Here is a 15,312-nt window from a genome sequence, read left to right as displayed (position 1 = left end):
TTGCACCTATCCAGAATTTCCTTGCAGATTTGTTTCTCTGCATCCCTTCCATTAATAGATGATCTGTTGATAGCCTTACTGTGTTGCTGTTTGAATAACTTCAAATAAAGGTTTGTCAATGAGTTACAGTGTGTTGTAATGCTCATTCATTTTCTCCTCATCATTACCTTCTCACAAATTATTTTGGTTTCTGTCAACTGAATTTTCTTTAGTGATGCTGGGTCTGTTTTTCAGTCCTGACAATCCTGTTTAATTGAAGATTTCACAATGATCTATAAGATCTTCAATCTCTGATGAGAACTCTGACCACCACACCATTGACTTGAGCCCTGGTTGTATACCTAGCAATGCCTTAGTGTCTCTGTGTCTCCTTTCCAAGACATTATCTTTAAAGAAAGCTGGAATGATAATCAGCAGTTATATATTAGTAATTCATCTGGGATTTTGAAACCTTTAGGTACTCAAAATTTGTTTCCTCTGCCAATTCATTAAACATTTGGTCTGGTCATCCTTCACTACAATGTCGGTGATTAGCAACACATTCCTAGTCATGCTTTTACCCTTGTCAAATTTGTCTGAGCTTCTTTTGCCTTGCTGGCCACTGATTCTTTTTAGCTATGCGGAAGATCTATTTACTGCCTTCATAAGTAAACTCAGTAGATTCCCATTTCCTTTTTTGTTTCTGCCATAAGTTTATGAAGTCCAACGCAAACTGTTGCTAGTTGCACTTTGAGTGGTTAGTCAACACAGTTTGTTCCTGACACAATTGTTCCCTTGAAATTTGTTGAACTCCTTCTGGTTCTTTAAGGATGTTGATGTCAAGGCAGGCAGGCAGGCAGACTCAAAAATGAGAAGTGCTGACTGCAAATTGTATATCCATTTTAAATTGTCTTACATTCTTTGTGTTGCAGGGTCACTTGTATCATACCTTTAATCTTAGGAGTTGCTTTTCCTTGACCATACAGTGTCATCTCTTTGGGCTGCAACTTATTTTTCTTCAGCAACAGCATTTGATCTGATAATTACCTCTGTATCAAACTTAAAATTAAGTATATGCCCATTGATGTAAATAGATCCTGTAAATTCAGTTTTGTTCAAGCACCATTTCCTGAGCAATGTCTCAGATACCTTTTCTAATGGCAGTAGTTCTATCACATTGATATGTTTATATGTGTAAGTACATGGCTTGTTGCTGCTATGAAAATATATCCTATATCCTATCCTATTCTTCTTGAAATTGTATATAATTTCACAGATGTAACATTATTTTGTCAGATCTGGGTACTTTTTCTGCTTGTGGGTCTTTTTTATTCTGCAATGATGACACTGACTCTTAGAATCTTCCATATGGCCCCTCTTTGTGTTGCCATTCACACGTGTCTCCAGAGTGTTTATACTTTATTGTGGATTGTGTTGCTCCTCTTAGATAAGTCATTCATTCTTCTCTAAGGAGTTGTCTGTGAACATTGCTTGTTTCTGCTTACAGCACAGTTTGAATAGTTTTCTCCAAAGTAAAATTTCCTTCAGACTGTAAAATATTTGACAGAGATGCAACAACAATTCCAACAACAATTATGTCTGTTATGAATTCTGATTTCTCAGCTCCATTGTCATAGTTGTGCACTGATCTGGGAGATCGTGAATGAGGTTATTTACAAATTCCCAGATGCTGAACTTGCGTGTTAAATTTAGCACCTTCAAGTTGTTTGTTTGTGCTTAGATTAATTCTCAAAAGCTGCTAGAACACCTTCATGTGTGTGTGCTTTTTTCATGTTCTGGTGAGTTCAGTGTCAACTGCTGTAGGTCCTATTTAATATAACAATACAATTAGTTGCTCAGCTTTGAGGTCTAGTATTTATGTTTGAAGCAATTCCAGATCTTAATATCTGTGTTCTCCAACAAGTCCTTTCTTTCGTGTGGGCCATCTTTAATGTTAATTCTTTGAGCTGGGATTACTTTGCCTGTCATGTCTTCTTAATAAGACTTCTTGTTCTTCCCTTAAATTATTTTTTAAAGATTCTGCTGTATCTAAATGCTGCTGTTTTTCTGGCTTTAGAATTTTTAGTCCTGCATAAGTCAATGCTGTTTTAATCTCTTCCATTGGAAAACTTTCATTTTCACAACATAGATAGGATGCAGAGCTGCGCTAAGAAATGGCAGATGGAATTCAACCTGGATAAATGCGAAGTGATGCATTTTGGAAGGTCGAACTTGAATGCTGAATATAGGATTAAAGACAGGATTCTTGCCAGTGTGGAGGAACACGGGGATCTGGGTGTGCAAGTACATAGATCCCTCAAAGTTGCCACCCAAGTGGATAGGGTCATTAAGAAAGCATATGGTGTTTTGGCTTTCATTAACAGGGGGATTGAGTTTAAGAGTCATGAGGTTTTGCTACAGCTCTACAAGCCCCTGGTGAGACCACACTTGGAATATTGTGTCCAGTTCTGGTTGTCCTACTGTAGGAATGATACAGAGGCTTTGGAGAGGGTGCAAAGAAGGTTTACCAGGATGCTGCCTGGACTGGAGGGCTTGCCTAATGAAGAAAGGTTGAATAAGCTCGGACTTTTCTCTCTGGAGAGAAGGAGGAAGAGAGAAGGCCTGATCGAGGTGTACAAGATAATGAGTGGACTAGATAGAGTCAATAGCCAGAGACTTTTCCCCAGGGCAGGATTGACTGCTATGAGGGGTCATAGTTTTAAGATATTAGAAGAAAGGTTTAGAGGAGATGTCAGAGGTAGGTTCTTTATGCAGAGAGTTGTGAATGCATGGAATGCCTTGCCAGCTGTGGTGGTAGAAGCAGAGTCATTAGGGATATTTAAGTGACTGCTGGACATGCACATAGATAGCAGTGAGTAATGGGGTGCTTAGGTTAAGTTACTGTATCTTACATTAGGATTAAGCCTCAGCACAACGTCGTGGGCCAAAGAGCCTGTTCTGTGCTGTACTATGTTCTAAATATCACAACTGTTTTATTTTCTCTGTTTTGCCATCTTTTGAAATGTGCAATATCGCAAAGTTGTATTATTTTTCTTCTTTCAAAACTTTAATTACAGAAATGCTGTATTATTTCCTTCTCCTAAAGTTTAAATTCTATCAAATACAATGCTAATCTCTATGCTACTACTGGGTATCTTCCTCCCTTTTTGCAGTCAGTGTTGTTTTAGCACCTTCTGCAGCCAAGAAGAAGGATTTGTGCTTTTTTCCCTGCAAAAGGATTGCTTTCCTCTCTTGCTGGTCTAAAGCACAATACATGCCCCTACCAAATAAGGTTTTCTGGCTGCAGCCTGGATAAACCCTCTTGCCAAAATCAAGGTCTATAATTAAAGAACTACTGTTTCTTTCATACCCTTAAAAGGCTTCTGACTATCTTCTTCAGTTAGACACTGACTTGTTTATCTTTAAAATTGGCCTTTTGTTGCATTAAATAGGTCCCATGATATTAATATAGACTAACAATATGGCTCTTGACTGAGCTACTGTAACTGAGCTCACTATGATGGCAACACTCATTTTTAATCATAAGTAGTCCTTTCTCAACTTATGATTCCCAGCATGGATCTTTGTGCTGATAATTTTAATATTTTCCCTTTGCTTAACATGAAATTATAATTTTACTCAGAGCTCCAAAATAATCCTTTATTAGCCAGTGTTCCCTCTAGTGCTTGTCTATTTTCTGCGAAACTCCTAGGTTCATACACAGCAGGGACTTCCATTACTGGAAGTCAATGTTACAATCTGTGTCAGCATGCTTGTTGTCATGCACAGAATGTCAGAGTGGTTGTGCAACTTAGGGGGAATGTTGTTGTCAGCTGAACCTTGAAATAGATCTGATCCTATGAATCTTTCTTCTTTAAGGACTCTGTAACCTTACTAGCTTCTCCTGAGGTGAAGGTATTAGTCTATAGTGCTGTTCCTGTCTTCTTGTTCCTTTCACAAATTCTATAGATTGCTTATAGCTCTTCAAGTGCTTGCAACTGCTGACTGACTGAATATCTTTAAAGTGATAAAATATTTAAAGCAATAAACTCACTTGTCTGTTTTTTTTCCCTCTAAGGTCAAATGGATTTTTTCCACTGTTGCTAGCTAATGTTATGTCAGCAATGAAGCCCACCTCTGATCACCATGTTGTATTTGTTGCCAAACCAGCTATTACCAGCTAATGGTTGAGTAGAGTACTTCCACCAACCTCCTTTCTATGTTAGATATGAAGGCTTATTTGTTTAACAGTGTTTGAGATGAACTACAAGTGAGTCTTAATGAGAAGACCTTGTTTTAACAAAGTTAAAAATCACACAACACCAGGTTATAGTCCAACAGGTTTAATTGGAAGCACACTAGCTTTCGGAGCGACGCTCCTTCATCAGGTGATTGTGGAGGGCTCGATTGTAACACCAAATTTATAGCAAAAATTTGCAGTGTGATGTAACTGAAATTATACATTGAAAAATTGATTGTCTGTTAAGCCTTTCATCTGTTAGAATACAGTGATAGTTTCACTTCTTTCATGTGTAAATCACAAAACCCTTTTTTTTAAAGTTGCATTCTCGGATTAGCTGTTAACAATGGTGATAGCTAGACAATATGTTGAAGGTGTTAGCCCCCTGTGTTCTCTGTCTATGACCTGATGTTTAGATTAATTCTAATCTAAAAAGTGAGATAACAGAGTTTTACATAAATTCATGCAGTTTTTGAGCTCAGAGTTCTACATGAATGTATGCAGTTTTTGAGCAAAGTGCAATGTAACTCTGAAAGTACAAATTCACCCCACAAAATATATGTGTGCATGTGGGTCTTTGTCTGTCTGTGTGTCTGTCTGTCTGGGGGTGGGGGTTGTGAGTGTGAAAAAGTGTGTGTGTGTGTGTAGTGAGTGCAAAGTGTCTTAAGTCTGTGAGGGGGTGCATATGTGGGAGTGTTTGTGTCTATAGGGGGTGTGTGGGTGTCTGTGTGCGTGTCTGTGTGTACCTGTGTCCGTGTGTATGTGAGAGTGTGTGTGTGTGTAGGAATATCTGTGTGTGTGTGTAGTGCAATGGTGATCACCTGTAATGTGACATGAACCCAAGGTCCCGGTTGAGGCCCTCCCTATGGGTACCGAACTTAGCTATCAGCCTCTGCTCGGCCACTTTCCTATGCTGCCTGTCCCGAAGTCCACCTTGGAGGATGGTCACTCGAAGGTCCGAAGCTGAATGTCCTGGACCACTGAAGTGTTCCCCAACTGGGAGGGAACCCTCCTGTCTGTTGATTGTTGTGCAGTGCCCATTCATCTGTTGTCGTAGCCTTTGCTCGGTTTCCCCAATGTACTATGCCTCCGGGCATCCCTGCTTGCAACGTATAAGATAGACAACGTTGGCTGAGTCACATGACTACCTGCCATGTACAAGGTGGGAGGTGTTCCCACGCGTAATAGTGGTATCTATGTCCACAATCTGACACGTCTTGCAGTGCCCACCGTGACAGGGTTGTATGGAGTTGTCCTGAGAGCCGGACAGTTTGCTACGAACAATGATCCGTTTGAGGTTTGGCGGTTGTTTAAAGGCAAGTAGTGGAGGTGTAGGGAAGGTCTTGGTGAGGTGCTCATCCTCATTGATAATGTGTTGCAGGTCACGAAGAACATGGCGTAATTATTCAGCCCCTGGAAGTACTGAACAACAAAGGGTACCCTGTCAGTTGCAGCCCGTGTCTGACTCCTGAGGAGATCATTACGGTTCCTTGCTGTGGCACGTTGGAACTGGCGGTCGATGAGTTGAGCATCATACCCCATTCTTGTGAGGGCATCCTTGAGTACTTCCAGGTGTCCGTCACGTTCCTCCTCATCTGAGCAGATCCGGTGTATGCTTAGGGCTTGTCCACAGGGAATGGCTGTTTTAATATGTTTTGGGTGGAAGCTGGAGAAGTGTAGCATTGTGAGGTTGTCTGTGGGTTTGCGGTAGAGTGTGGTGCTGAGGTGCCGTCCTTGATGGAGACGCACGTGTCCAAGAATGAGACAGACAGTCGAGAATAGTGCATGGTGAGTTTGATGGTGGGATGAAACTTGTTGATGTCACTGTGTAGTTTTATCAGTGACTCCACGTCATGGGTCCAGAGGAAGAAAATGTCATCAATGTACCTGGTGTATAATGTTGGTTGGAGATCCTGCAAAGAGAAGAAATCTTGTTCGAACCTGTGCATAAAAATGCTAGCATATTGGGGTGCAAATTTGGTCCCCATGGCTGTTCCGTGTGTCTGGATGAAGAATTGGTTGTCAAAGGTGAAGACGTTATGATCGAGGATAAAGCGGATGAGTTGTAGGATGGTGTTTGGAGACTGGCAGTTGTTGGTGTTGAGTACTGAGGCTGTTGCTGCGATGCCATCCTTGTGGGGGATGCTGTTGGAGAGTGCGGAAACGTCCATTGTGACGAGGAATGTTCCCGGTTCGACTGGTCCATGGGTGCTGAGTTTCTGTAAGAAATCCGTAGTGTCGCGACAGAAGCTGGAGATCCCCTGTACAATAGGTTTCAAGATGCCTTCCACATAGCCAGAGAGATTCTCACATAGGGTCCCATTGCCCGACACGATGGGATGTCCTGGTGTGTTGGCTTTGTGTACCTTTGGAAGGCAGTAGAAGTCGCCTACACGAGAAGTACATGGCATGAGGGCGCGTAGGGAACTCTGAAGGACTGGATCCAAAGTTCTGATCAGTGTGTTTAATTCTCGGGTGTGTTCTTTGGTGGGATCAACTGGTAGTTGCCTGTAGTGTTCCTGGTTGTTCAGTTGTCGGTACACTTCCTTGCAGTAATCTGTTCTATTCTGAATGACAACGGCTCCTCCTTTATCTGCTGGTTTGATGACAATGTTGTGATTGGTTTTGAGAGCCTGGATGGCATTGCGTTGGGAATTGGTGATGTTTTGCTCTACCTTATGGGTACGGCTGATGAATCTGGCATTTATATATTTCCTGACGGTTTGAGCATACATGTCAAGCCCAGGGCAGCGGCCCTCCGGTGGGGTCCATGTTGACACCTTCTTTGGTCGCTCCTCTACAGATCCCTGTGATGACTGTTCTAGTTCATCAGTGGGCTCAGTGGGATCACTGCCGGCACCTTGAAAGAATTCCCGGAGTCTCATTCGTCTGATGAACTCCTCTGTGTCTGCTGCCAGAACCAACGGGTCCATTTTGGTGGTGGGGCAGAAGTTGAGACCCCTACTCAGGACTTCAATCTCTTTCGGTTGAAGGGTGTGGTCCGATAAGTTGACAATAGACTTCCCCGCAGTGATAATGTTGTCTACTGTGGTTCCAGGGTGGGCTTTGCTATTACTGATAAGAATGCCAAGCTTCTCCAGTTTTTTGTTCTTGGTTTGCATGTACATGGTGTAGTTTTGTTGCTTTGTCTGTTTGGCAATGTCACGTAATTGTACTGATGTATCCTGTGTGCAGGCTGTGAATGTGGACTCCATCTGAATTTCAAGGTTGTGGCGCCTGCTGTAGAGTTGGTGCACAAGATGATTGAGAAGTGTACGAGAGGTGCGGTGGCAAAGTCTCTCTGCGTAATCCATGTTGTAGGTCAACCTAACTGGGTTCGTGATCCGTAATCCTTTTGGGATCTTTCCTGCTTGCCTTGTTTTAACAAGATTTTGTTTATTGATGATACAATGGCTGGTTAGGCATTCCAAATAAGACTATCACAAAACAGTGATGATATATAGATCTGCATTGGGAAATTGAACCAGACTCCCTCTTTTTCCAACAAATACTCAATGATATCACCAGCTTAGATGGAGCTTAATGTCACCTCCTACTTTAACTCTTTCAGATCCATGACCTTTATATAACAGTAGAGTACAGCCAGGGAGATTAGAAGAGAGACAGAGAGAGCAATGTGATTATGGAATGGAGAAACACTGAAAGACTGGGAGAAACATTCCCGCCTCAGGCGACTGACTGTGTGGAGTTTGCACATTCTCCCCGTGTCTGCGTGGGTTTCCTCCGGGTGCTCCGGTTTCCTCCCACAGTCCAAAGATGTGCAGGTCAGGTGATTTGGCCATGCTAAATTGCCCGTAGTGTTAGGTAAGGGCTAAATGTAGGGGTATGGGTGGGTTGCGCTTCGGCGGGGCGGTGTGGACTTGTTGGGCCGAAGGGCCTGTTTCCACACTGTAAGTAATCTAATCTAATCTAACCTCATAAATGAAATATAATGATTAGAATTTATTAGATTGCTGATTTTAGCCTTTCATGCCTCTTGTCAAATGATGATGCTCCTAAGTGCCAAGAGCCACAGCTTAGACCCAGTAAATCTAAAAGGCCTTAACAAATTGAGGTATGCAATTTCATTACAGTACTGGACTTGAAAAGTTAGCTTGCTCTCTCTCCATGGATGCTGTCTGATCCACACTCCACCATTAAATCCAGAAGTAGGCCAGAGGTGGATTTCGGGTTTCAAATTTTTACTATTTTAACTCAATCATCCCCAGCCCTTTCCCACATATCAAACTAAGGGTGTGGCCAGTAGGTTAAGGAACATGATTACAATTCCCACTATTGGTTTAATATGGGATCAAGCTATTCAAATAGCATCATAAATATTTACTTGTTAAGTATAAAAAGCTTGGTATTACATATCAAGCTCTTTGGTCGATGATGTGCTCAGAAAAGTTTCAACTATGGACCAATGACAACTCTACAAATAATTGTATTCTTTAATTAAAATTTTGCAATTCGAATTAGCACTGCCTTTTCACTCTAAATTAAAACCAACCTTGTTAATGATCCACAATCACACAAGAGAGGTAGATTGCACTGAACCATGACAATATTACTTGCACTTAATATTGTCATGACTCTTTGCTGTCTTGATGCTCCTTACCTCTCAAACAATATTTTGTCCACAAAGGCGCCCCACACCACTTTAAGTATCTGAACTTGGAATGTGCTTCAATCTGGAACAAATAAAATTAAATAAAAATAAAAATGTAAATCACAAAAACATGTTGCTTTGATGCAAGTATAAGCCTTCCCAGATAAATCAAATTACACTGTATTTATGTAATCTCCGTTTATTTTGCTAGGATTTTCAAAGGATTTACCAACAACTTAAATTAAGTGGACAACTAATTATTTATTTTCGTATTAAATTGGTAATCACAAATTCCCCGGCTATGGGTCAGCACAACCGCAGCATGGAAAATAGCCAGACACAAAACACGCTTATTTGTTTATTGCAGTACATTTGACAAGAGTGTCTAAACCAAAATGAAAAAAAATGCTGTATTAAGTCCTCGGGATTATTAAAATGCAAAGTAGATATGTATCATAGAAATTTACCTAGATCCACTTAATAGCAATATCACTGTGATTATCTGATATGTTACTGTCTTTAAATATTTAATTTCTATTGAGAATGCAAAATGGTGCATCAAAAACAGTTCCAGACTGGACTTCTATGTTTGGTGCAACTGGTGTTTGCTTTAAAATGGGCATTAACTTCAATCTGTGTCGTCTAAGTAGGTTAAGCAGCAGATAATAGAACTGGTTGCCTGTGTGGTAAGTCTTGACCTCAATGCAGGACAAATGCTTGGCACACTCCTACAGGAATCAAAGATAAATTATAGAACAAGTTATATCACAACAATCCATTTAACGTCCCACTCAAGAGGAGCACAGGGTCAAATTTAAATTTAGGTCACTCACTAATTCTGGTCACCACAGAATCATCTGTACAGCATGAACAGCTAATGAGCAGAAGTAAGTTAAAATGTATTTTTACTAGTGTTAAGCCAAGTAAATCAAATTACAAGTTCCACTTTGTGTTGGTGCTTTACAATTTAGTAATAAAGATCAAGATGTGACAGTAGGAGTTATCATTACTGACTGTTCTTGTCTCCTTTAAAATAACATAATGGCATGCTCTGACAGCTTAATTTTCACCACAGTATGACACATTTTATATATCTAGCCACAACTCTTCATTCTCTTATTCTGCATGAGTCCAATAAACTAAAACATTGGATTATTATGGTATTCTACTCACATCATTGTAAGACCAATAATCATCTCCCAACTTGATGCACAATCAGAGGAATAAATGAGCAAGAGGATCCCTGAACTTCTCAATGTGATCAACAACTTGGAGATGCATAATTCTGAATTTGTAATTTAATTAGGAAAAAGTAATCAATCACAAGATGCTTGTCATAAATATGCTTTCATCTTTTTTTTAGTAGCCAACAAGTACTCAAACAGCATGAGATCCAAAATGTTGTGAATCCAAGTGCAGAGTGAAGTATATAATTTGTATATAAAATGTCTCAGTGTCAATACTGAATAATAGATTTACCTCTCCCCTCCAACCACCTCTACCCAATCCTCTCCCCCACCCCTCAAAATACTTCCACCCAATCCTTATCCTCACCCCTCCAGCCACCTCCCCAATCCTCACCCCCACCCCTCAACATACCTCCACTGAATCCTGTCCTCCAACCATCTCCACCCAATCCTCACCCTCACCCCTCCAACCACCTCCATCCAATCCTCACCCTCACCCCTCCAACTACCTCCGTCCAATCCTGAACCCCACCCCTCAAAATACTTCCACCCAATCCTCACCCCCACCCCTCAAACCACCTCCACTCAATCCTCACCCCCACCTCTCAAACCACCTCCACTCAATCCTCTCCCCCACCCCTCAAAGCACCTCCACCCAATCTTCGCCCCCTTCTCACCACCAACAATGTCAGGGAAGCAGCAAGTGTAACAGAGAACATAAAATCTGTGGCCACTAATTTGACTTCTTCTGAAGCAGGACAAAGTTACATGCATTAGAACTGAATCTTACACTCCCTCTATCCCCATATCCCCTGTCATCTCTCAGTCCCTGGCGTTTGGAGGAGGCAAATGTTGGCAGACAAGGGAATGATAATGTGTGGCTCAATGCCATGGGTGTTGTTGGCTGAACCTACCACCTGCTCTGATTCCCTCCACAACTTTATTCATGTTGGGGTAGTGCTATTGATAAGTAGCCTCTTCATGGCCGAGATAGGTCCTTTTGCTGGGTTAAATCCTCGTGCTGTCCAGAAGCATACAGCAAACGTGAAGTCTAGCAGCACTTACTGTTGGCTTCAGGGCAGACAGGAAAGATGATACCACCCCCTGACCCCCAATGCCCCAACCACCCCCAGCCCCCTACCCACCCACCCCCCCCCCCCGGCCTCTCCCTCCCCACCCCAAAGAACACCTCGCTAGCACCTGCTGAATGACCCTTGAGATACATGCTCCATTTACATTCACATCTGGCTGCATCAGCAATTTGCTTCCGGAACTCTATCGCAGTGCCAGGAGGGGCAACAGCTCCAAGTGATACTGACAGCTGCCAGACAATCTCGTAAAGGCAAGGCTTTCTCCCCAGAAGAGGTGGAAGCCTTCTGTCAGGCCAATTAGCATCCATCCTGGCTGATGGATGAGACAGTACAGCGGACCATGCTCTCCCAACAGTTACACAGTTTGGGGGAGGGAAGTTAAAGGGAAGGGATGGGGAGCCTGGCTAAATCTTTGTCACAACTGTTTTGTTCAAAATGCAGGTAGAGGAATATAGACCTCAAAACGTTCCTGCTGCATGTCCAACTTAGAAGATCTGTCCAATAATTCGTCAGTGAATAGTGTATTTGCATTTGATGGTAATAGCATCTATACACGAGACAGAACAGTCTCAAGGGGCTGAATGGTCTATTCCCATTCCAGTGTTCCAAAGTAAATATTCCCCTTCATTGTCCTCATCAAATGCTCCCAGAACAGGGACAGCATGGAGTTAGATATGGAGTAAAGCTCCCTTTACTGTATCCCCATCAGTATAGGAGTTGGGGTGTCATGTTGAGGTTGTACAGGAGATTGGTGAGGTCTCTTCCAGAGTACTGTGTATAATCTTGGTCACTCTGTTATATGAAGGATATTATTAAACTGGAGAGGGTTCAGAAATAAATTACCAGGATGTTGCTGGGAATGGAGGGTTTGAGTTACAAAAATAGACTGGACAGGCTGGAACTTTTCATCCAAGCATAGGAGTTTAAAGGGTGACCTGGTAAAGTTTTATAAAATCATGAGGGGCATAGATAAGATGAATAGTAAGGGTCTTTTCCCTAATGTGGGCAAGTTCAAAACTAGGGTGCATATTTTTAAGGTGAAAGGAGAAAGATTTAAAAAGGACAACATTTTTTACACAGAGAATAGTTAATGCAATGAACTGCCAGAAGAAGTGGTAGAAGCAGGTACAGTTACAGCATTTAAAAGGCATTTGGTTAAGTACATGAATAGGAAAGGTTTGGCAGGATATGAGCCAAATGCAGCCGGGGGTGGGGGCAAGTGGTGGTGGTGGGGGTGACTAGTTTAATTTGGGAACGTAGTTGTTGTGGACTAGTTGGACCAAAGAGACTGTTTCCGTGCTGTATGACACTATGAATCTATGATCCTTGCAGTTAAACTCTCTCAATATGGTCAGGAGAATTTTGATTTGCTTTACTCCAGATTGAACCAATATATTTATCAAGTTCAAAGTTTTGGAGGTAATAATTCAAAGACAGTATATAGTGAATCATGATCAATTTAAGTCTATGGCTATATTTTGTAGAACCCATGAAAACATTATGAATTGTCCTTATTTCAGTTATGACAAAAGAATATTGATCTATTCACTTTTAGTTCCATATACTTTAGTTATCCTCAATCTTACAAGACCAAATATTAAGATAAATTACAAACTTCTTTAATGTTTAAATCAAATATAGCAAAAGTATGTACTGTTTATTATTGGAATATAAGAATGTTGGAATGGGAGAAGGCTATTGAGTTTGTTCAGTTCACCTTTTTATTTAGACCTCGTTCAGAGCACACACATAGCATTTTCATTTCCCTCCTGCTGTTCGCAGCTGAGAATCCCAAAACATTTACTTCATGAAGTTACACACACTTTCTGTTTTAAATTTATTTCTATTATCTCATTTGACCAAAAGTGGTTTTTACCAAGATGTCATGGAGAGTTATAGTGGCCACCCAATGAAAAGTGAATGTAATGGGAAATTCATTAACATGCATTGGAAACATCAAGGCAAGGAAGAATAGAAACCCAGTATAAATATTTTGTGTGGATTTGCTAAGAGTGGTCTAGGTTTTACCTATGCATTGCAGGGGGGGTTTGATTTAATCATTCCAGCTATCAAGTTGACAGATAATGTCAAAATAGAATCCAACTTCATAGATGTATAATGAAAACAGAAGAATGCCTGCTTAGAACTGAGGTAAGTCTATTGTATCAGGACTATTTTTATATCTAGTTAGGAAGCCAAATTTACTTTTCTTCTTTACACCTGGATTAAACCATAGCGGGTAGTGTCAATGTTGGACAAATCAGTTTTGTTATAACACTGTATGGAAGGATGTTTTCCGAATCATATTAGGGTGCAGTGGGTTTTCTACATATTCAAAAGCATACAAATAATGATATATGGGAGAGTAAGGGTCTGAAAATGTTAATATTAAGGAGTGCATTAAGCACCTCCCAATATAATAATGTCACAGGAACACAGCTGGAGGATACAACTTTGGATCTTGAAGGAGTGAAAGTTTACTTTGAGGTCTCTTTTGGAGTTTGTGTGAGCTGAATCTTATTTTTTTTTGGCTAAGTTTGAGCTGCGTGAAGCTTTCTGAAGTGGCTTTCACCATGAGTCCTAAAGAATTTTCTCGTCATATCTTACCAAACTCATCTCATTAATTGCCTGCCTACCCTGCCCTTAAGGTACCCCTCACATTCAAGTCTCGACTTGCTTTAGCATGCACAACTCTTGGAAAAACTCACCACTCAACAGATATCCACCAAAAGACCTGCAACCCTTGCAGCCACACTAGCTTAAAGGGTCATTGCATAAGTACTGATATTTCAAAGCTGCCCTGCTCAGTAACGGATGTTTCCAGATGATGTTGGAGAAAGGGAATGTGGCACAATGGTTCTTCAACAGAGACTTGGAGGCGCAATAGACAGGAGTCCTCTTCCCAAGGACAACCTCATGACGTTGCAACACCAGACCATACCAGCTTGGTCCAAGTCACCACCTGAGTCAATGCCACCACCATGGTCTGGCCAGCAGTACCATAGGAAAATCAATTACCATCTCTGCTGCACCACATTTCGTTCTCTGATACTGCACATTTATAAGATCAAAAGAAATAGAAACAGGAATAGGCCATTCAGCCTCTCGAGATTGTTCCGCCATATGGCTGATTTGACAATCCTTATGTCCGCTTTCCTGCCCTTTCCCCATAATACTTGATTCTTCTACTTACCAATAATCTATCTATTTCAGTCTTAAATGCACACATACTCCAGCCCCACAGCTCTCTGTGGCAAAGAGTTCCAGAAATTCACAACTCTCTGAAAGAAGAAATTCCTCCTCATCTGAGTCTTAAATTTATGCCTTTAATTTTGAGACTATGCTCTCTGGTCCTAGAATCTCCCATGAGAGGAAATATTCTCTCAGTGTCTATCCTAACAAGCCCTTAAGAATCTTTTATGTTTCAATGAGATCTCTCATTCTTCTAAATTCCAGTAATTAGAGCCCCAACCTGTTTAGCCTTTGCTCCAAAGACAATCTCCACCTGCACCTCCACACACATCATTTATTGCATCCGGTGCACCCGATGTGGCCTCCTCTATATTGGGGAGACAGGCCGCCACCTTGTCTCAGTCAAATCCCTCAAACTCAGCACCGCTTTCCTAATCTGCAATCTTCTTCCTGACCTCTCCGCCCCCACCCCACTCTGGCCTATCACCCTCACCTTGACCTCCTTCCACCTATCGCATTTCCAACGCCCCTCCCCCAAATCCCTCCTCCCTACCTTTTATCTTAGCCTGCTGGACACACTTTCCTCATTCCTGAAGAAGGGCTTATGCCCGAAACGTCGATTCTCCTGTTCCTTGGATACTGCCTGACCTGCTGCGCTTTTCCAGCAACACATTTTCAGTTCCAAAGACCTTCTGGACTGGGCTGAGTGAACCTTCTCTGAACTACCTCCAATGAAATTGTATCTTTCCTTAAACCAAGGGACCAAAACTGCTCACAGTGACCTAGATGTGGTCTCACTGACAACTTGTACAGTTGTAGTAAGACTTCTATACTCCAACCCTCTTGAAAAAGGGCCAACATTCCATTCACTTTTCTAATTCCCTGCTATACCTGTGTACTAGCTTTCTGCTTCATGAACAAGTTATCCCCAAATCTCTTTGTGTTGCAGTTTTCCCTATTTAAATAATACTCTGCTCTTTTGTTCTCTCTTCCAAAATGAGTAACTTCACA

The sequence above is a fragment of the Chiloscyllium plagiosum genome, unplaced genomic scaffold (genome assembly GCF_037043375.1).
Source record: "Chiloscyllium plagiosum isolate Xiang-an unplaced genomic scaffold, Cpla_swu_hap1 HiC_scaffold_13, whole genome shotgun sequence".
NCBI classification, from domain to species: Eukaryota; Metazoa; Chordata; class Chondrichthyes; order Orectolobiformes; family Hemiscylliidae; genus Chiloscyllium; species Chiloscyllium plagiosum.
This window is presented reverse-complemented; position numbering follows the sequence as displayed.